General features: G+C 43.5%; 1 protein-coding gene across 3 annotated transcripts in view; it reads left to right on the top strand.

Annotated features, from left to right (window-relative positions):
• map7d1a (MAP7 domain containing 1a) overlaps positions 1-22,194 on the top strand; it is a 260,340-nt gene that overhangs the window by 23,113 nt on the left and 215,033 nt on the right. The gene's annotated exons all lie outside the window — the stretch shown is intronic.

The following is a 22,194-nucleotide window of genomic DNA, read 5'->3' as shown; positions in this document are numbered from 1 at the left end:
TTGGGTCCTGCATCTTTTAACGAAGGTTATCTTGACAACTTATCTTTGACCTTTCCACTATCAATTCCACTACTGCTATTAGTGTATAATTACTGTGCCAATAAGAGAGAATTCAAATATCTCCCCTTGATGTCCAATAGCATTAGTATCACTGCATTTCCTCTGTAATAATATCTTTGGGGGTTACCATTGAGCAAAAACTGAACTTGACTAGGTGTGTAAGTACAGTGACTACAAGAGCAGGTCAGAGGCTAGGAATTCTGTGGCAAGTAACTCACCTCCTGACTCACCAGAGCCTGTCCATCATCCACACGGCACAAGTCAGGAATACAATGGAACTGCTTGGGTCCAGCTCCAACAACACTCAAGAAGTTGAAACCATCCAGGTCAAAGCAGTCCATTTGGTTGGCACCACATCCACAAACATCTAATCCCACACCACTAACGCTTCAGTAGCAGCAGTATGCACCAGCTACAAAATACACTACAGAAATTCAACAAAAATTCTTAGACAGCACCTTCCAAACACATGACCACTTCAGTCTCGAAGGACAAGGGCAGCAGACCACCCTGTGCAGGTCCCCCTCCAAGCCACTCACCACCCAGACTAGGAAATATATTGCTGTTCCTTCACTTTCTCTGGATCAAAATCCTGGAATTCCCTCCCTAAGGGCATTGTGGGTCAATCTACAGAATGTGGACTGCGGCAGTTCAAGAAGGCAGCTCATCACCACCTTCTCAATGGGCATCCAGGGATGGGCAATAAATGCCAGGCTCAGCCAGTGATGCCCACATGAGTTTTTGATCACTAAGAGTTCAGTTTTTGATCAGTAAGGGTTCGCTAAGCACAATCTTCTTTGCAACATAAGGGAGCCCAGTTGCTTGTCCCAATCGTCCTCCCTACTCTGTTTTGCACCAGCTCTTTGCTCTGCCCAGTTTCTCCTGTGGGAGCACCAATTCCCTCAACCCTTACTGTCCAGCAGCACTGAGTCCTGGTAAAGGACCAAACACTCACTCACTTCTTTCAGCTCTCTGGAAGTGAGCAGCAGAGAACTGTGTGGTACAGAAAGCAAGTCAGTGACAGGCAGGAAATCATCCTAACCCCGAGAACTCGAAATAGCCTGGAGATGGTCAAAATAATATATCTGCTCTCGAGCTACATTGAGCGGTCAGCCTCATCGCACCAAGAGACCATAACTATCCAGGAGAATTTGAGGCAGGGTCCTTTTTTTAGAGAGGTTTGACAGAGGTGACAGTCAGTCTGTCTGAACGTGCCTTCCTCCCAATGTGCTGAGGCAGCTGCTGTTCTACTTGAACTGGGTCAGTTATTTGGCTTTATTTTTGACTGGCTCAAACAGTTCACTCAATACTTCCTATAAAACACATGCAAAGATAGCTGGGGAAATGCATCCTGTGTGCATAAGAGCCACATTTGTCAGACAAATAGAGGAATAAGTCGAGACCGCTCAGCCCCTCATCCCTGTTCTACCATCCCATTATGGCTGATCAGTCCAAATCCCCATTTATCTAACTTGATGCATCGGACAAAACAATCTGGCCACCCCAGATTGAATACTCCAACTGACTCTTAAAATTAACAGCCATTTAGGAAATAAATTCCAACATTTGACATGGCTTTATGTGAAGAAAAATGCTTTTTTTGTAGTTTATGTCCCCTTGACGATCTCAGCTCCAGGATAATAGTTTGTCTCTATTTATAGTTTTAAGTCCTTTAGTCTTCTTGAAAATTTTCAGTAAGGTCTCCTTCTTCATCTTCTGTATTCAGGAGAATTCAACCCATGTGCATTTAACTTGTCCTCATAATTGACCCCAGGTATCATTCTCGCACCACAAGATCCCAGCCCCATTTCATTTGCCCATCTTGGCTTGGATGGTTGTGAAAATGTGCAGTTGTCCATTTTGGTGAGGACAGTGCTGATCTTCTGGTATAATTGCCAGACTATTAATCCAAAGAGCCAGGTAATGTTTGGGAATCCAACCCCCACCACGGTGGAATTAGAATTCAATTAAATTCTGGAATCATGAGTCTAATGATGACCATGAAAAAATGTCAGGGAAACCCCATGTGGTTCATTAATCCCCTTTAGGGGTTATCACTGCTATTCTTATCCAGTCTGGCCTACATGCGACTTCAGACCCACAGTAATATGATTAACTCTTAACTGCCTTCTGGGAAATTAGAGATGGTGTAGCCAGTAGCTACCACATCCTGGGAATGAATAAAAATAAAGAAGGATATCAACTAAATGGGTGGCACGGTGGCTCAGTGGTGAGCACTGCTGCCTCACAGCGGCAGTGACCCGGGTTCAATTCCAGTCTCTGGCGACTGGCTGTGTGGAGTTTGCACATTCTCCCTGTGTCTGTGCGGGTGTGCTCCGGTTTCCTCCCACAGTCCAAAGATGTGCAGATCAAGAAAATTGGCCACGCGAACTTGCCCATAGTGTACAGGGATGTGCAGGTTAGGTGCATTACTCAGGGGTAAATGTACAGTAACAGGGTAGGGAAATGGGTCTGGGTGAGTTGCTGTTTGTAAGGTTGGTGTGGACTTGTTGGGCCAAATGGCCTGTTTCTACACAGTAAGGATTCTATAATATGAACCACTCTCTGTTGAAAACGTTGCCCCTCAGATCCCTTTTAGGGGTGGCATCGTGGCTCAGTAATTAGCACCGCTCCCTCACAGCACCAGGGAGCTGGGTTCGATTCCTGTCTCGGGTAACTGTGTGGAGTTTGCACATTCTCCCCGTGACTGTGTGGGTTTCCTCCGGGTGCTCCGGTTTCCTCCTACAATCCAAAGATGTGCAGGTCAGGTGAATTGGCCATGCTAAATTGCCCATAGTGTTAGGTGCATTAGTCAGAGGGAAATGAGTCTAGGTGGGTTACTCTTCGGAGGGTCAGTGTGGACTTTTTGGGCCAAATGGTCTGTTTCCACACTGTACAGAATCTAATGTAATCTAAATAGTGAGAGTTGACAGAGCTCTGAGATGCAGAGGGATTTGGTTGTCTTGGTGCATGAATTGGAAAAAAGTTACTGTCTAGGTACAACAGGTAATTAGGAAGCTAATGGAATGTTATTGTGAAGGGAGTTAATTATGAAAATAAGGAAGTAATGCTTCAGTTATACAGGTGAGATCATGGCTGAAGTACTGTGCACTGTGCTCCTTATTTAAGAAAGGAAGCAAGTATATCAGAAATGGTTCAGAGAATTAGATTAGATTAGATTAGATTCCCTACAGTGTGGAAACAGGCCCTTCGGCCCAACAAGTCCACACCGACCCGCTGAAGCGTAACCCACCCAGACCCATTCCCCTACATTTACCCCTTACCTAACACTACGGACAATTTAGCATGGCCAATTCATCTAACCTGCACATTTTTGGATTGTGGGAGGAAACCGGAACACCCGGAGGAAACCCGCGCAGACACGGGGAGAATGTGCAAACTACACACAAAGAATCGCCTGAGGTGGGAATCTTGGCCAGAATAATCCCTGGGATGTTTTAAGAGGAAAGGTTGAACAGGCCAGACTTATACCTGCTGGAATTTCTCTGAGTGAGAGGCATCTTGATTGAAACATATCAATGGTAGATGTGGAGAGGGTGAAAGAATCTAAAACTAGGGACAACTGTTTAAAAATCAGGACTGACCATTTAAGACAGAGATTAGGAGAAGTTTTTTTTCACAAAGAGTCTTAAGTCTTTTGGAACTTTTCGTCAAAAGCGGAGACTGAATATTTTTAAGGCATAGGGTGGTCGATTCTAGATAAGTAAAGGGGTGAAAGATTGTCAGGGTTAACTGTGCACAATTCTGGTCACCCTGTTATGGGAAGGATATTATTAAACTGGAGAGGATCCAGAAAAGATTTACAACAACGTTACTGGGTCTGGAGGGTTTGAGTTATAAGGAGAGGCGAGATAGGTCACTGGACACTAGCAGTGACCAGTAATTTAAAACATCTACCATTTGTAAACTTCTCACTAGAGTGAAGGAGGCTGTGGGATGACCTTATAGACATTTACAAAATCACAAGGGGAATAGAAGAGCAAAGGTCTTTTCCCAAGGGTGGAGGAGTTCAAAGCTAAAGGTCAGAGGTTTAAGGTGCGAGGAGAAAGATTTAAAAGGGACCCGAGGGGTAGCTTTTTTGCGCAGTCAGTGGTTCGTACATGGAATGAACTGCCAGAGGAAGTAGTAGAAGTGAGTTCAGTTTCAACATTTAAAAGATATTTGGACAGGTACATGAATAGAAAGGATGTAGAGGGATATGAGCCAAATGCAGGCAAGTGGGACTAGTTTAGTTTGGGGAAGTTGGTTGGCATGAACGAGTTGGACTGAAGCATGTATGACTCTATGACTCAGTGTGGGAATGTGGAGTAATGAGCTTTCTGAATTGTGGACTTAAGACACTGAATGCTGCTCCTCTTTGTATGAAGACCTGTATTTGTCTTCAACTCCGAGAGTTAAGGGAGTGAAAATCAGCTTTGGTTCAGATGCATACGTACGTGCGTGCGTGTGAATGGTGTGAAGCTGTTGCCCCCACTAGGGATCAATCCTTTTGGAGAACCAAGAGGAAATCGATGAAAAAGAAATGGAAAGACTAATTTAGTTGCTAACTGTTGAACACAACCCAGCAAGACAGGAGTAGGTCTGCAATTGGACGCATAGTGTTACATTGCTTTGAGCTGCACTCATTGGTGTAACCAAGACACTCTTCCCAAGGTGTTATGATGGATGTGTGGGTGGAAGGGCAAAGTGCATGGGTGTTGAATGTTTAATTCTGTAAGCTGTATCTCAAATACAGGAAGAATGTTGAAGAATGGTCAAATATGTTTGTGATTAACCCATCCACAAATGCTCTAATAAAAGATAAACACTGGTTTCTCTTAGCAGGTTTTGAGAAGATTTGTAGCTCATGTTGTGGTTCTGGATGTAGGTTTGTTCGCTGAGCTGGAAGGTTCGTTTTCAGACGTTTTGTCACCATACTAGGTCACATCTTCAGTGAGCCTCCAGATGAAGCACTGGTGGTGTAGCCCACTTTCTATTTATATGTTTGGGTTACCTTGGGTTGGTAATGTCATTTCCTGTAGTGATGTCATTTCCTATGGTGGTGTCATTTCCTGTTCTTTTCCTCAGGGGGTGGTGAATGGGATCCAAGTCAATGTGTTTGTTGATAGAGTTCCGGTTGGAATGCGATGCCTCTGGGAATTCTCGTGCATGTCTCTGTTTGGCTTGTCCTAGGATGGATGTCCCAATCAAAGTGGTGTCCTTCCTCATCCATATGTAAGGATACTAGTGAGACTGGATCATGTCTTTTTGTGGCTAGTTGGTGTCCATGTATCCTGGTGGCTAGATTTTTGCCATTGGTTTCTCTGTGGATAGACGTAGTGCCACACTGACAGCAACATTCTTGCTGAATGCTCAACAAGAACAACATCCTTGTCCAGACACTGCGGGCTGCACTTGCAGCCTACACTCTTACCTGTGATCCCAATTGCGTTGGAGAAGAGAATTCATGAGAATTCAGCATACGCTTTGGACCTCGCGATATATCAACCAGCTAAGCCAATCAGCTGAGGATGTGGGAAATGGCAATGTATATGCCCTAGGGAGGCGAAGGATGTCTGGGGGCACTAGGATAGGGCTAGGGGATGGGTAGGAATCTGGAGCAAAGCATGAGGAAGCTGGAGAGTCTGGGTCCGGGAAATAATGGCCATTTGTGTAAACCACAGGCTGATCAATCTTTCTTCATGAAGAGAGCACGACTGGATTCTTTATCCTGGAAACTGAAGGATAGCATAACACAATCAAATGTCTTTTATTTCAATTTAATATGTTTAAAGAGATCATAACTCATATTTTCAACCATCTACTTTATTCCACTGACATGGGAAGGGATTTTTGTCAGGTTTTGGTTTGATCAGTGATCCTGGAACACTGTTGTGTTATTCTTTCTTGCCTGAAATCTCGTTATGTGTTCTGTTGGATTTAAACAGTGGAAATAAACCCTTCAGTGTGTGTGAGCTGGGTTGTAATGAGGATCCGTGTCAGAGATATAGCATTACTCACCAGGCAAGCACTTGAATGCATTAGCAGGGTTCTGTCTGTGTTGGTAATATTTGATTCCCTTTTCTAAAATGGTTATCTCACTGTAAATCTAATAGGAGCCATACATGTAGCTGCCTTACGGGCTGTGAACTGGCTCCCAATCATTCAGATTACATGGAGAATTCCAACTGGAGGCTTCCTATGTTTTTGGGATAGTTATGAATGTAGAGTGATGAGAAGGCCATTCATCCCACCCAGGCATGCCTACCATTCAATTAGATCATGACTGAGCTGTGGCTGAGTCAATCTAGAATTCTACATGTAGGCCAGACCAAGTCAAGATGGCAGATTTCCTTCTCTCGTGAATCGGATGAGTCTTCATGACAATGGTTACATGGTTGCTATTAAGCTCGCTTATAATTATTTCACATTCCACCATCTGCTGTGGTAGGGTTTAAACTCACATCTTCAAAGCATTAGCCAAGGTCACGAGCTGTAGCACAGCAAAATGATCACTGCACAACTGTCTTCCTCTGCTCCAATGTGATGTCCATTGATATAAACAGATTCTGTCAAAATTGGGATCGCTCAAGACTACATTGGCTATCCTTTCTGATACCAGTGATTCTACTGCGATAATGTATTTGTATAAATAGTTAATTGACTTTGTGCTGATCTATAACTGTCCTGCTTGTAGACATCTTCTGTATGTGACCTTTACAAATAGTGGACGCTGCTAGTGTCTGTGAGGTTTCCTTTCTCTGCAGCATTGACCCTGACCTTTACTACCAGCTGCCTGGGCCACTCTTTGTGTTAACTTGTCACAAATGTCTTTAGGGATTTTATATCTTATAAACTGAATGTATTCTATTGTTGTTCTATGAAAACACAATCAATCTCCATGCAGGATTTTCCATGAATTTTTACGGTTTTTGCTTCCAGCGATCTGAATAGATTTCACCAAAATAAGTCTTCCCTGAATGCAATAATCTGAAAAAGAGTCTTCGATAACCCCATCAACAATTTTGTCTCTTATGAATTCTAATTTCAGAGCTCCATATCACAGTTTTCCATTAACAGGATACAATCAAAGAATCCCTAAAGTGTGGAAACAGGTCATTGGGCCCACCGAGTCCACACCCAGCCTCCGACAAGCATCCCACCCAGACCCACCTCCCTACCCTGTAATTCTGCAATTCCCCATGGCCAATCCACCTAACCTGCGCATCCTTCAACACTATGGGCAATTTAGCGTGGCCAATCCACATAAGATTACTTAGAATTTTCTCTGAATCTTGAGTTTAATCTTGCTCTTTCAAGAATTTTATTTGTTCTTTGATCAAAGTAATGTTTAAAACATTATGGAAGCTCATCAGAAGTAACTATACCTTTTCTCGTTATTTCGTCATGGGATGTAGATGTTATTGGCAAGGCAATGTTTGTTAGCCATCCCTAATTGTCTTGAACAGAATGGAGAAAGTGAGGTCTGCAGAAAGTGAGGCCCTCATTCCTGAAGAAGGGCCTGTGCCCGAAACGTCGAATCTCCTGTTCCCTGGATGCTGCCTGACCTGCTGTGCTGTTCCAGCAATAAAATTTCACTCTTGAACAGAATGGCTTACCAGACAACTTAAAAGGTAATGAAGAGTCAACCACATTGCTATGAATCTGGAGTGATGTTCTCTCTAAGTTATTTTCCACACACAGATCTCCCAGGTCTGTGTGCAGAACCTCCCAGTGGTTGCGTGGCAGTGCCGTTTAGAGGGAGTGAGGGTCGGGAGCCACATGTTGACCAGGTCAGGTGAAGATCACAGATTTCTTTTAAGGATCTGCTTCCATGCTGTACAAGTCTATGACTCTAAGTCAACCAAATGGATTTTTGTGATAATCAAGGATAGTTTCATAGTAACCATTACTGCGGCTAGCTTTATATCACACATATTATCAATTGAGTTCAAATTCTACCACCTGTTGAAGTCCCCCATAACTTAGTCTGATCCTCTGGTATACTAATCCAATGACATTAGCGCTGTGCTACAATCTCCCCATATTTTATGACCTGACATGCATTGTCCTTTGTATTTATTTGTTCAGCTTGTGATTTAGACAATAGACAATAGGTGCAGGAGTAGGCCATTCTGCCCTTCGAGCCTGCACCACCATTCAATATGATCATGGCTGATCGTCCTTAATCAGTATCCTGTTCCTGCCTTATCTCCATAACCCTTGATTCCACTAAATTAGTGTCTAGCCTGGCAGAAATTCTGTGTTTTAAGAACAGTTTACTCCATGATGTCCAGACCTTTGTGTTATTTGACACAGTCTGAATTTACATCTGACAGGCAGTGTTATTCTTCTTGCCTTTCATTCCTAATGTGATTAATCATTTCTTCTTACCTTGAAGCTTTTTGCTTAAATTCTGTAATACTGCTGCATTATTTTAATCTCTTCCCCGAGTAGATTCTTCACTATAGCAATGCTGGCTTATTTTCCTTGTCTGAAAGGGTTTAAAACTGTACAGTATATTATGCTGGCATATTTTCCTTTTCTTATGCTTTAAAATCTGTAATATGCCAGTGCTTATCTCTGTATTGCTTGTTGGGGCTTTCCACATTTTTGTGGTCAAAGTGGAGCTTTCACGATTTTTATGGGCAGCACACTTTCATGAGATTTAGGGAGGATAAGAGGCCTGGCAGATGTAGTTTCAGAGATCCATCAAATAAAACACAGGATTGGATATCATGGAGTCAATACTTCTTAAGACACAGAATTTCTTTCGGGCAAGATGCTAAATCAGTAAACTGAGAGGAGAGAGAGTACTTGTTAGAGGATTGGTTGACTAACAGGAAGCAAAGAATGGGGATAGATGAGTGCTATTCTGGTTAGCAATCAGTAACTAGTGGTGTGCCTCAAGGATCAGTGTTGGGGCCGCAGCTATTTACGATTTATATAGATGATTTGGAGTTGGGGATCATGTGTAGTGCGTCAAAGATTGCAGATGTTACTAAGTATGAGTGGCAGAGCAAAGTGTGCAGGGGAGGGTGAAACTTTGCAAAGGGACATAGATACTTTAAGTGGGTGGGCAAAGGCCTGGCAGATGGATTACAATGTCAATAAATGTGAAGGCATCCATTTTGGTAGGAGTTACAATAAAATTAATACATGAATGGCAATAAGTTGCAGCATGCTGCTGTGCAGAGGAACCTGTGTCCTTGTGCTTGAATCACAGAAGGTTAGTCTGCAGGTACAACAGGTAATTAGGAAGGCACAAGGAATTTTGTCCTACATTGCTAAAGGGATCATGTTGCAGCTCTACAAGGTGCTGGTGAGGCCATACCTGGAGTACTGTGTGCAGTTTTGGTCTCCTTACTTGAGAAAGGATGTACTGGCACTGGAGGGGGAGCAGAGGAGGTACACTGGGTTGATTCAGGAGCTGAGAGGATTGGCTTATGAGGAGAGACGGAGTAGACTGGGATTATATTTATTGAAATTCAGAAGAATGCAGGGGAATCTTATAGAAACATTAAAATTATTAAGGGAATAGATGAGATAGAAGTAGAGAGAATGTTTCCACTGGCAGGTAAAGCTAGGACAAGAGGGCATAGCCTCAAGATTAGGGGGAGCAGATTTAGGACTGAATTGTGAAGGAACTTCTTCACCCAGAGGGTTGTGAATCTGTGGAATTCCTTGCCCATTGAGGTAGTTGATGCTACTTTAGTAAACGCTTTTAAAGCTAAGGTGGATTTTTTTTTAAAAATAAAGGAATTAAGGGATACGGTGAGAGGGCGGGTAAGTGGAGCTGAGTCCACGAAAAGATCAACCATGATCTTATTGAATGGTGGAGCAGGCTCGAAGGGTCAGACGGCCTACTCCTGCTCCTAGACCTTGTGTTCTTACGATGAGGTGAACTGGAAGCTGAAGACACCAAGGATGCTGCTGGGGGTTAAGTATGAGGAAAGTATCTTGGTGAGGAACCTGTAACTATACATGGGTGGACTACAGAGACGGAGGATTTGAAATGAGAGGCCGTAAGGGTGAAAGAAGGTAAGATACCTGCGAGAGGAGGAAGGAGGCAGACTGGGTAAGATGAACCACACTACCACCCTTGCGGTTTGAGCAGGACAGCTGATGGAAGGATTAGCCAGGCAAAGCAGCCTTGTTAATGGGGACGATGTTATTGTTTCCTTGGCAAGGTTGCTGTCAGGGCTGCTATATCAATGTAAACATCCTTATGGGTGGCAAGGACATTTGTTCATTTGGAGGGTTCTGTAGAGAGGGGCACTGACTGATCCCATAGCGCAGGAGTGAGTGGAGGAGGGGTTAGGAAAGATTCAGCCCCACACGAATAGTATAAGACACTTGGGTCTGCCCCTCACAAAGTTGTGGGATTGCAGGGGATAAGGTGAGGAACTGGATCTGGGTCTGGAGGGATGTTCTTCAAGAGGTTGGTGAGGACTCAATGGCCTCTTTCCACACTGTAGAGATTCTATGAAAGAAGGCATTGATGAGGGCCTCAATACCTGAAGCATGGCAAGGCAGACACAGAGGGAGGCTGTTGAGCAAGTGAAGAGAAAGACAGGCCTGGCACAGTGGCAACAGAGTGTGAAGGCAATAAAAACATAAATTATAGGAGCAGAAATAGGCCATTCAGCCCATCGAGTCTGCCATTTATAAGGATCTGGTTAATCTTATAACCTTCAAATCCACTTTCCTGCCTTTTCCCCAATAGCCCTTCATTAAAATCTGTCAGCTTTGAATATACTGAACAGCTTCTATAGCCCTTTATGGTAAAGAATTTCACAGATTCTGAAGGGTCTGTTTCCCTGTTCTATGACTCTGAAAAAAAAGAGATCCCTCTTCAGCTCTGTCTTATGTGGGTAACCCCTTATTCTGAGATTATGAAGATCAAAGATAGTGAAAGCCCTGCCCTCTGACTGAGCTAAAGTCTCCTCATGTAGCTTGGTGTCAAATTTTGTTTTGTTGCACACCAGTGAAATGCCTTGGGGGCACATTAAAGACGTAAAAATGTAAGTTATTGTTGTAAAGTATGCTAACTGTACATGACATGGCAGTGCAGAGAAAACTTTATTCTGTCTTTATTTAACCCGTGTTATATCATATGATTGGACTATGACTGAGGTTTACCCTGAAGTTTTAAGAAGTTTATTTATAATGAAGTTAATACTGTCTGATTTTACTTCAAGGCAGAAGGTCTCACAGAGAATGCAGTGGGAACCCCTGTAAACAGTAAACATTAAGTGTCTGATATCACATCTATTAAAGGGGAAATGCCAGTCAAATATTTAAGTGCAGACTGTCATCATACATGGTATCAATGTGAGGGTGTTCAATGGGGACAGTGTAGAGAGAGCTTTACTTGTTCTGTATGTTTCCTGGGAGTGTTTGTTGGGACAATGCAGATGGAGCTTTATTCTGTATCTAACTGTGTGCTATTCCTGCCCTCGGAGTGATGATGGAGCTGTGCAGAGGAGCATTACTTTCAGTGCAAAAGTGTAGAGGGAGCATTACTTTGTATCTAACCCCTTGCTGTCGCTGTCTTGGGAATGTTTGATGGGGACAGTGTAGATGGAGCTTTAATCTGTATCTCACCACATGCTTTAGCTGTCCTGGGGACAGTGTAGATGTAGCTCTCCTCTGTAACTAGCCCAGACTTGGGGTGTTTGATGGAGACAATTTAGAGGGAGCATTACTCTGTATCTAATCCTGTGTTGACCCCGTCCTGGGAGTGTTTGATGTTTTTGGTTTCACAGAGTAGCAAAGGGAACTATGACAATCCCCTTGCATTAAGTTCCTCTCAAGCAATAGATAGTCTCTGTAAATGAAACATCCCAAATAATTTTATCGAGTAAAATCTGATACTGAACCTGGGAGGTTTTAGGGTAGATGATTGACGGCTTTGTCAAGGTAGTAAGTTTTTCGGAGCATCTTAAAGAATGAGAGTGGATAGACTGGTAGAGAAAGACAGCAGCAGCTGGGGATTCAGGGAGTGAATTCCAGAGTTTAGGTATCGATAGCTGAAAGCATTGCCATCAAAGGTAGAGCGATTAATATCAGGGAGCCTTCAGATACCAACGTTTAGTAAGAGTAGCATATACAGAGATTTGTAGGATGTGAGGAGATTACTACTAAGCTGCTGATCTTGCACTTGCCTCACCGTTCCTAATATTAGCTGAGATTGTTTCATGTTGCCTTCTGACACCATCGCCCTCCCCTCAAACTTGCAGTCCTCGACCCCTTATATCATTACAATCCCCTGTCCATTTGCAGTACTCCATTCCTCTTTAATATGTTGTCAGCTCCCAAATCTTTTCCTGTTTCTTTCCTGTAATTCCATTTTTGAATTCCTTTAATCAGGTGTCCGTCCTGGCCCAACCTCTAGAAAGCTGTCATCAAAGATACACATGACATTCTGTGTGAGTGTGATGAAGAGAAATGTTCCCTGTTCATTCTCCTCAAGCTCTCTGAAACCTTAGACACCATCATTCCCCAACACGTCTCCACTGTTATCTAGTTGGATGGGACTGGGGTCACACCTGGTTCTACTCTTATCCATCTCAGCATATCAATGACTTCTCCTCATATCATCATCACAGGATATCATAGAATCCCTACAGTGTGGAAACGGGCCATTTGGCCCAACAAGTCCACACCAACTCTTCAAACAGTAATTCACTCTTTGGAGGGTTGGTGTGGACTTGCTGGGCCAAATAGCCTGTTTCTGCACTGTAGGCTTTCTATGATATCCCATGATGATTCCATGAAGACCCATTCCCCGAATGAATTACTCTGCATTAACCCCTGAATCTGACTAATGTACCTAACTCACACATCCCTGAACACTATGGACAATTTAGCATGGCCAATTCGCCTCACCTGCATATCTTTCAGCATTCCCTCTGGTGTGTTATGGATCAGACCAATCCTCATAATATCTGAAGAACAAAGCCTAGATACTAATCCTTTCTTATTTTAAAGGCAAATGCCAGGTGTTGTGTTCCAGATGCAATTTGATTGGTCAAACTGACCGTTTTGAAGCAAAACACACTTTATTCATACACTGTAGTTAAATAGAGGAGAGAATTGGAATAACTTTAACTCTATTGGAAAATTTAACAGAATAATAGATTATTTAACTACAAAACAGTAACTGTTCCAATATAGTAACATACCATAAATAAATCTTTGACAAAGGCAAATTCAGTAAAATAGATTGTCTCACATGCAATTCTAGTAGCAGGAAGTGAACCCCAGCTTTTAGCTGTAACAGAGAGGAACAGGAGCATCACATCCAGCTTCATGATCCCAGCAATTGCGACTGAATGTTAAAGCTAAAAAAGATCCTGTTTCTGTAGGAGCTTGACTCCATCCATTCAGTCTGACATAGCATTGTGACACAGACAGACTTCGCACCTATTGTTTAAAAAGCTGAGCTATCTTGAGAATGTAATTTAAAAGAAGTTCTGGGGTTTACACATCAAAGAACAGAAACCTGCATATCCCATTACAAAAGGTGTAAGTTTTAATCTAAGATTATTTACTGTATCACATCTCCATCACACTTGACTCCTTTGGCTATAAATTCTGTGAGCATGATCTTAACCTCCACAACCACCTGATGAAGGAGCGACGCTCTGAAAGCTAGTGCTTCCAAAGAAACCTGTTGGACTATAACCTGGTGTTGTGTGATTTTTAACTTTGGCCACCCCAATCCAACACCGGCTCCTCCAAGTCATGTCCACCCATTCAGGCTGCTTCTATTATTATAACTTTCAAAAGACCTCACAAACTGTTTACTTTATTGGCTCTGAGTCATGCAATCGGATCCTCTCTCTTAACATTTCATTGCAAAAGAAGGATAAAATACAGCTCTTAAGCCCCGAATGAACTAACTTAGTCTCCATCCTATTTCTCAGCTACATGCTGCCTCTTGCAAAACGCAGTATATGTTTCCACATATACACCAATGACACCAATCTGTACCTAATCACTGCCTCTCTAAACACCTCCCCCATTACTAAGTTATTGAATTGCTTCATTGACCTCCAGTACTGGATGTACAGAAGTTTCCTCCAAGTAAACATTAGGAAGAATGAAGTTATTGTTTTTGGGTCCCTAAACCAAACTCTAATCCTGAGCTAACTAAACCTTCCGTCTCCCCAGTAACAGTCTGAGATTGAATTAGTCTAATCACAAACTCGGTGTCATAATTGATCTTTTGATGAGCTGCCAATCACATATTTGCACCATCACTCAATATGGTTATTTCTACCTCAATAACATTGATCCTGTCTTACCCCAACTACTGCCGAAACCCTCAATCATGCATTTGTTACATCTGAACTTGACTAATCCAAAACCCTGCTGACTGTTCCTCACATTCTACCTAGCTTTGCCTCGACTTGTATCACGCCACACTTTACGCTGAGCTTATTATTCACAATGATTTCCCCCTGAAATATCTCCACACAGGCCTGTCACCAAGTCACCCTTTATTGACACATGTATTGAGCATGAGACTGGCCCAGCGAGCACAGAGCCAGCTTCTACAGTGAGCAAACTCCCTGACACTCCTGTTTAGGTCTGTCAGCCAAGGCTCCCTGATTGGCCCAGATTAACAGCCCCAATCAAGGAACTCATATTCTATGAGGTCCACCTGGCTGACCTCATTCCAATCACTAAACTCCCAGTCAAGAAATGTTTTGATTTTAAAATCCTTATTTAGAAACTCCCTTGTGGCCTTACCCCTCCCTACCTTCTCAAATCCCACAATGCTCCATGATTCCTGTACTCACCTGCTTCAGGCCTCGCGAACATCCCTGGATCTAATTGTTACGACACCAGTTGGCAGTTGTCAAAGCATTAAACTCTAGAATTCCTTTCCTAACCCTCTCCTGGTCTGAACCTCACATTTCAGCCAACCTGCCTCTTTGACCACGTTTTTGGTCATCTGACCTAATAGCTCATCATGTGGCTCAGCGCAATGTTTCACTCTATGAATTTCCAGTGGGATATTTTGGGACTTGCCCCAGTATTAAAAACATGATACGTATATAAATTGTTGTTGTTAGGTGAGTGGAAGTGAGGGAAGTGGCTGAAGTAGCTGTTTTGATTGACAATGAAGTCTCTGGGGTTTTCACGATTGTTGGTGGTGAGTGAAAAGGAGACTGGAGTGGGAAGTGGTGTCACAGGTCGACAGGGTGGTGAAGGAGACATTTAGCACATTTGCTTTCATTGGTCAGAACATTCAGTACAGGAGTTGGGATGTCATGTTGGTGGCTGCGTTCAATTCGGGCCACCCTGCTGAAGGAAGGATGTTAGTATACTGGAAAGGGTGTAAGAAAGATTTACAAGGAAGTTACCGAGACTGGAAGTTTTCTCACTGGACTGTAGGAGACTGAGGGGTGACCTTATAGCAGTTTATAAAATCATAAAAGATATACATAAGGTGAAAAGCCAAGGTCTTTTTCCCAGAGTAGGGGAGTCCAAAACTAGAGGGCATAGGTTTAAGGTGAGAGGGGAAAGATTTAAATGGAACTTAAGGGGCAACTTTTTTACACAGAGGGTGGTGCGTGTATGGAACAAGCTGCCAGAGAAAGTGGTGGAGGCTGGTACAATTACAGCATTAAAAAGACATTTGAACAGATGCATGAATAGGAAAGGTTTAGAGGGATATGTACCAAACATGGGCAAATGGGTCTAGTTCAGTTCAGGAAAGCTGGTCAGCATGGATGAGTTGGGCCGAAGGATCTGTTTCCCTGTTGTGTCCCAATGACTCTACAAGAAATCAGGGGCTGTGTCTTTGTTTCTTGCTCTCTCTCTGCATTCCTGGGTAATCCTGGGCACTGTGAGCAGTGCTTTAAGAAGAAGAGAATATAGACGCACAAAGAGATGGTTGCAATTTATGAAGTAGAGGCAGTGAGTCACACTGAGGCTGCGTAAACACTGCCACCGGAACCATTCTTTTGATGGCGTCCATCAGAAGATTACAATTGACATGCTCAATGGAGCATGAGGCCTTGTATAAAGCAGCTGGGGGAGGGGTGAGGAGGCTGCTCTGCTTCTGATTGTCACGGGAATGAAAGGATTGTTTGTGCTACAGTCGCTGAAAAGCCCCATGACGGGTCCCGAAAGGCAGCACAGACAATAGCTTCTGATTCATCGAGATGCTGTGAGTGGCTAATCCCTTCACTGGTGCTTTCCTCTCTCTCTCTCTCTCTCTCTCTAAATGACCATCATAACACATACAACCTGGACCAGAGACATTGGGCCTTGTGTGCAAGGTGAAGAAGGCCTTGCTCACTGAGAGGGAGAATTTCAGCCAATGTCACAATGTGTGATAATCCAGGGACAGCAGCTGCCACTCTCTCCCTATTCGTCTGAGGCACAGGACATTGCTCAGATGCCAGGAGCACATCGAACCACAACTTGAAAGAACTCCACTGAGACCGGTATCCCATCACCAAGTCACCCTTTATTTACCACCTAGACAGTCTTTGTCACTGATCCAGCTCCTTGAGAGCTACCTGTCAGTGTGAACAGGATGTCAGACACTCCTGTTCTTAACTGTCAGCCAGGGCTCTCGAGTTGGACCAGGTTAACAGCCCTAATCGGGGAACTCATGTTTCTCTGAGGTCCACCTGGCCAACTTCGTTACAATCACCATACAACCCACCCAAAGCATTAATTAGCCTTGGGCCTCTGAACAGTCAATTGAAATTTATACCCAAAATAGACTGCAGTAACAGCAGCACACAAGTGTTACAATGCGCTGTTAACCCCTCCCTCTTCTGTGTTAGATGCCATTCGTTTGCCTTTTATATGATTATTTTCTTGCTGCATTTTGGATCCACCTTTACCCAGTTAAAGGGATATACAGGAGGCTGCCCTTCTCTCAGCTTCCCCATATGCCACAGCAACAGATGGAATCTGGTCCCATTTTTCTTGCACTTTTCCTGAGCTCAGGGCATTGTCGTGATTGAGCATCACAGAATCCCTACAGTGTGGAAACAGGCCCTTGGGCCCAACAAGTCCACACTGACCCTCCAAACAGTAACCCACCCAGACCCCTCCCCTATTACTCTACATTTACCCCTGACTAATGCACCTAACCTACACATCCTTGAACACTACAGACAATTTAGCATGGCCAATTCACCTGACCTGTACATCTTTGGACTGTGGGAGGAAACCGGAGCACCTGGAGGAAACCCACACAGACACAGGGAGAATGTGCAAACTTCACACAGACAGTCGCCCGAGGCGGGAATCGAACCTGGGTTCGCGGCTCTGTGAGGCAGCAGTGCTAACCACTGAGCTACCGTGCCACCCTAACAGCATGTGAAGTACAGTAAAGTCCAGTGTTATGGACCAGACCAGACCCTCTCAAAATATTTTAAGGAGGTAGCCCAGAATTTAAGTTTTTCTTATTTTAAAGGCAAATATGAGGTGCTGTGTTCCAGATGCAATGTGACTGGTCAGACTACTCAATGTTAAGTAGTACACAATTTATTTAAACATTGTAGTTAAAATACAAATAACAAAGAAAGGGATTTGGAGAGAACTCAAAAGGTATGTACCAACTGCCTGTCTGAAGCAGACATTCTGGAACCACTGAGGCAACACCTCCCTGCAAAAGAAACAGCACAGAATACATTGCTCTTAAAGGCATAGTACCACGACAGCAGCCATTTTGTGTGTCCACCTTTAGCAAATTTGCTTGCTAAGGTTCAATAAAGGTCTAAAAAAAAATTAATTTACAAGATGAGGGAATCACTGGCTAGGCCAGCATTTATTGCTCATTCCTAAATGCCCAGAGGGCAATTAAGAGTCAATCACATTGCCGTGGGCCTGGAGTCACATGTTGAGCAGATCAGGTAAAGGACATTAATGGACCTGATAGATTTCACCAACCTTTGACAATGGCTTCCTGATTGACATTGGACTCTGACTTCCAGACTTGTATTGAATTCAAATTCCACCATCTGCCGTGGCAGGATTCAAGCCCAGGTCCCTCGAACATTATCTAGGTTGCTGGATTAACAGTCCAGTGATAATACTGTTAGGCCACCACCTCCCTTAATGCATGTCTGCAGTTTTAAAGAAAATTAAAATAAATCTGCTTTCCTGGAGTAGTAAGTGTAGACTGTGCATTTTTGGAAATCACTATTTGTAAGGTTTTCAGAACTAAGTTAAAAATCACACAACACCAGGTTACAGTCCAACAGGTTTATTTGGAAGCACTAGCTTTCAGAGCGCTGATCCTTCATCAGGTAGTTGTGGAGTAATCCTTGTGGAGCTAGCTGAATGAAGACAGAGAGTTGGGGTAAAGGAAGTATTTTCAGGATGGTGATTTGTAGTCAGGGATCAGTGCTGGGACCACAATTATTTACAGTATTTATTAATGACTCGGATGAGGAAAGTGACTGCACTATCGCCAAGTTAACAGATGACACAAAAATAGATGGGAAGGCAAGTGGTGCGGACGACACTAAAGCGTTTGCAGAGGGTATAAACAGGCTAACTGAGAGAGGATTAACTTGGTAGATGGAATATAATGTGGGAAAATGTGAAATGATGCACTTTGCTAGGAAGAATACAGGAACTGAATATTATTTAAATGGAGAAATCTATGGAACAGAGGGATTTGGGAGTCTTCATCCATAAATCACAAAAAGCTAGCATCCAAGGTCAAGGGCTTATGCCTGAAACGTCGATTCTCCTGCTCCTTTCCAGCACCACACTCTCGACTCTGATCTCCAGCATCTGCAGTCCTCACTTTCTCCTAGCACCTAAGGTCAGCAAGTAATAGAGAAGGCACATCGAATGTTGGCCTTTATTTCAATGGGAATGGATTACAAAAGAAGGGAAGTTTTACTAAAACTCTACAAGACACTGGTCAGACCACAGCTGGAATACAATAGTCCTCCCATACCTGTGGGGGGTACGTTCCAAGACCTACCGCAGATAGGACCGAACCCATTCATTTCAATGGGGAATTTACCTTCCCAGCAGCCTACTGGTCCCTAGTTCCAGAAGGTTCCCTGTAATATGTTCAGGCCACAGTAAACCGCGGGTAACTGAAACCTCGGAAAACAATTCCGCGGAAATGGAGATCGCCCTGTACTGTGAACAGTTTGGGCTCCTTATCTAAGGACAGGTATTCTGGCATTGCAGACAGTTCAGAGAATGTTCACTTGGCTGATACTGGGTACGGAGGGACTGTCTTATCAGAGAGATTGAGTAGATAGGTTCTGTTTCATTGGAATGCATTAGAATATGAGGGACTTTATTAAGGTTCTTACAGAACCTGGCAGGATGGATGCAAAGAGATTGTTTTCCTTTGTGTGAGACTCAAGGAGCAGAGGGAATAATTTCACTTGAAGAGTGAGATGAGAAGGACTTTGCTCTCTCAGAGGGTAGTGAATCTGTGGCATTCTTTATTGCAGAGGGCTGTTGTGGCTGGGTCATTAAATATATTCAAGACTGAGATTTTCAATCAGTAAAGGATTCAAGGGTTGTAGGGTAAAGGCAGGAAAACTGAGTTGAAGATGATCAGATCAGCCATTGAATGGTGGAGCAGACTTGATGGGCTGAATGGCCTACACTTTCTCCAACAATGTATGGTCTTATGGTGAACAATGGAACCTGACTGCAGTTGTTGAAAAGGAGCTTGTGTTGTAATGTCAGAAATGCAGCAGTCAATCTGTACATAAAGAGCCCGAGACAGTTGTTGTGTGAATAGGTGCTGTGCTGGAATTGTTTATATCTGTCCTAGAGGGGAACATCTCATCCAAAAATCAGCACCACTGATATGACCACACTCTCTCTGTGCTGTAATGGAATGTCAGCCCATGTTTCCCCAGAACCAAATGCCAATAGCCAAAGTTCCTGGTACTGGAGATCTCGTCCTGGTCAATAAATAGAGGAGGCAGGGGGTTAATGTGGAAATAGTAATTGATTGATGTTGAGATAAGGTTTCACTGATCTGCCTGTAGAAAGTATACAGCCCTGAGGTGTGCTATTCTTCCGCAGTGAGCTCTCAATGCTCTACAATGTCAGTCTCTGACATTCCATAGTCAGGAGTGGGAATTGACACTAGCCTTTATCCATAAAGGGAACTGAGGTTGGAATAATCTTGAACTGGGATTTAAATCTGGGCCAATATGGGAATCTACTGAATCGATCAGCTGAGCTCCTGGGCCACTGGATAGGAACCCATGATGTTACCAGTAGATTTCCCAGGTGACCAGACTGGAATCTTGCACTGTACCATTGGAGATACCAGACCCTCGAACATGGAAGGCATTACTACTCTTGCAGTGGCTATCCCTCAGAATGGAAAGCCTGTTCTAATCTGTCCCAGCAAATTGACCTGCTGAATAGGAGACCAACAATGTCCTAGAGCCACTGCTGCTCTGTTAGAATTGGAGTCCAAAACTCCTTTGAATGAACGTTTAGAATCATAGAGTCATGCAGCACGAAAACAGACCCTTCGATCCAACCAGTCTGGGACTATAATCCCAAATTAAACCCATTTCACCTGCCTGCTGAAACCGTTCCTATTTATGTACTTACCCCAATATCTTTTAAACTTTCTAATTACACTAAATCTACTATTTCCTCAGGAAGTTCATTCCATACGTGAACCACCCTCTGGGTAAACGTTTTGCCCCCATGTCTTTTTTTAAATCTCTCTCCTCTAACTTTAAAAATGTACCCCCGAGTCTTGAAATCCTCCATCCCTGGGAAAAGACAACCACTGTTAACTCTATCCATACCCCTTATTATTTTATCAACTTCAATAAGATCGCCTCTCAACCTTCCACACTCCAGTGAAAAAAAATCCCAGCCCATTCAGCCTTCCTTTATAACTCACACCTTCCATACCTGGCAGCATCCTGGTAAATCTCTTCCGATCCTTCTGAAGCTGAATGGTTTCTTCAGATAGGAGCACTGCTTTTATTAGGAGCAGTCCCTCAGGGCCTGGACTTCTACAGTTGACATTTGGCACTGTTAAAGATAAGAAAGTGAAAGGGCTTCCATTTATAAAACACTCATTGTCACGTCCAGAAAGAGTGCTGCAGCCAAGGAAGTATTTTTGAAATGTAGATGTTGTTGTAATGCTGGAAAATGTGGTAACAAGGTCCCATAATGAGAAGATCATCTGTTTTCAATGAGGATGTTTGAGGAATAACTATTTTCCAGGACTCTACATGAACTCCCTGGTTCTTCAAGTAGTTAAGATACTTTACATGCAACTGCAAGGCCGGGTAGGGCATTTTTTTAAATGTTTCCTCTGAAAGATGGCACCTCTGGCATTTAGCACTCCCGCAGTATCATTGCTTGATGTAACACTGATGAAAAATGTTCGGACTGAAAGCCAAGATGGTGCAGGTTGAACCAAGTGTAACATGTTGAATGCAATTCACATAGCATGAGTAAATGTAGAAGAGATATGAAGATGTTGTGCTATTTCCAGAAATTCTCATCAGCTTCTGAAGCACCAGGCCCGTTAAGGGGTTCAGGTCTTTGAGTGGGCTTTAAACTCACAGTCACATAAGAGGTTGTCACAGAATTGACACTGCCATTTGCACTTCCTGATAAGCCAAGTGACCAACACATACAGCACCTCCCCCAGGATTTCCATTGGTCTCAATTTTCATCACATGAAAAGATTTCTCTGCTTATCTGTGCCTCCCGCAGATGGCAGGGAGAGTTGTGGGGGTTGATATGTACCCAGGACCCATGGACTTGTTTGTGCCGGTCAGAAACAGAGAATGTGTCGACTATTACTGGACTGCAGAGCTGCAGCCACACAAGAGCACCACTAATCCCACCCTCCACCGCAGAGTCTGGGAAAGGACATCAGAACTCAAGAGAATCAATTGCCTGTCTTCAGAATTTATCACAGACCTGAGACATGTGGCACAGGGCAGCTTTCAGCCAATGGGTAGCAGAGGCCCAGGGTGTGCAGGAAGGTAGCAGCATCTACAAAGGCATGAGGTACCCTCCCAGTGCTACAGTTTTGCAGAAGGTTTTGGTTTAGAAAGGGATCATGTCTTGGTGGGTTGAAAAGCTTGTTCCTGTGCTGTATTGTTCTTTTTCACTTTTTCTTTG

This window comes from Chiloscyllium plagiosum, unplaced genomic scaffold, assembly GCF_037043375.1.
Source record: "Chiloscyllium plagiosum isolate Xiang-an unplaced genomic scaffold, Cpla_swu_hap1 HiC_scaffold_30, whole genome shotgun sequence".
NCBI lineage: Eukaryota > Metazoa > Chordata > Chondrichthyes > Orectolobiformes > Hemiscylliidae > Chiloscyllium > Chiloscyllium plagiosum.
Note: the sequence above shows the minus strand (reverse complement) of the source record. Positions and strands in the feature narration are given on the sequence as shown.